At 46.9% G+C, this 1445-nt stretch overlaps 1 pseudogene; it reads right to left on the bottom strand.

The window, feature by feature from the left end:
* Nucleotides 1–377: 377 nt before the first annotated feature.
* On the bottom strand, nt 378–1080 carry LOC138172525 (PRELI domain-containing protein 1, mitochondrial pseudogene; annotated as a pseudogene).
* Nucleotides 1081–1445: the final 365 nt, after the last annotated feature.

Below are 1445 nucleotides of genomic sequence, written 5' to 3'. Positions count from 1 at the left end.
TTAATAAGATGAAATAATGCTCATATGCTTTAATTTTGCAATCAAATTATCTCAAGTTCCTGTAGGATGGTAGAAAAAGAATTGTATTAGAAAACAAGAAACTTGGGTTCCAGTCCTGGTTATAATACTAGCTAATTACATGATTTTTCTTTTCTTTTTTTTTCAGCACTGAAAATTGATTTTTAATGATAAATTACAACTCGGACACAGGGCAGGGAATGGGACAAGAGCTGGATTGTCTGTGGGCTTGCATTGTGTTGATGGTCTGCTTAGGGGTTGGAGCTCTGAGCCCAATGCCAGGTCTTCCCCAGAAGTTATCAGCCTTGGGGTACTGGCAATCTGGGAGGGCAGCAGGGCTTTTCTGTTGCAGGTGAAGCGGTAGGGTGACTCCTTTAAACATAGTGTTGCTGTTGCTGCTGCTGTTTCTTGGTGGCTGCCTTGCTGGCCAGGTCCTTGGCCTTCTCAGTAGCTGCCAGAGCAGTTTCCTTTGCCTTTTCAGTTGTTTCTGTAGCTGTTTCAACAAGTGTCTTAGAAGGAGCTTCACCTTGCAGTTTGGCCAGGATGTACTCGAAGCCTTTGATGGTCTTGGTCACATTACTTTTGAATCTAGCTAGACCAAACTCCTGTACAGCTCTGGAGACCCCAAACAAATTGGAGGAGATACAGGCCTCCCGGTGGATTTCAGTCCAGCCACTGTTTTCAGGGTTCACACAGGAAACACATCTTTCCTCCACCACCATCAGCCGGGCATGGTTGATGTTCCAGGTGAAAGTGGTCATGGTCTGGTTCTGTGGGTCCACGATAGAGTCCTCAAGGATGTACACCGAGTGGGCTACACTGGCAGGAAAGAAGCGCTCTGCCCAGTGGGGCATGCTGTCGGTCTTTTTTAGAAGCCGCCTGGACAGCAGCTTCTGATCAGGAGTTACCTCCCGGTGCACAATATCCTCTGTCAGCACATGCTTGCTGTAGGGGTTGGGGTAACGCTGCCAAAAGGCAGCAAACGCTTGGTCCCAGGAGCTCCGGAGCACGCTCTGCCTCAGGAAATACTTCACCATCGTCTCGGCGGGGTTCGGGGTCGGGGCAGTGTCAGGGGGCGCACAGCATCTGGGGGTAGGGGGAGAGAAGGGGGGCTGGGCTCGCGCTCAGTCACCGTCCCGAAGCCGCCACCGCCATGAGGGGGTGTCTGATTTTGCTTTTCTGTGGTTTAATTTGGCCAGCTTTAAAATGAGGTTGAACTAGATAGTTGATTATCGATTGATTATTTTGCTGTTTTATCTCTCCCAAGTCTTTCATCCTACCAATATTTCATTTCAGTTATTTGGTATATTTTGGTCAAACATATTATCTCAATTTTATGAAGAAAACATAGAATGATTAGAGGGGCTTCACTGGTTCTTCAACTTATTTTTTTTTTTACTTACAGGCAATGTTGTTTCATGCATTAC

This window comes from Petaurus breviceps, unplaced genomic scaffold (genome assembly GCF_028583685.1).
Source record: "Petaurus breviceps papuanus isolate PSGF00001 unplaced genomic scaffold, PetGlider_PUasm1.0 551, whole genome shotgun sequence".
Taxonomy (NCBI): Eukaryota; Metazoa; Chordata; class Mammalia; order Diprotodontia; family Petauridae; genus Petaurus; species Petaurus breviceps.
This window is presented reverse-complemented; position numbering and strand designations above follow the sequence as displayed.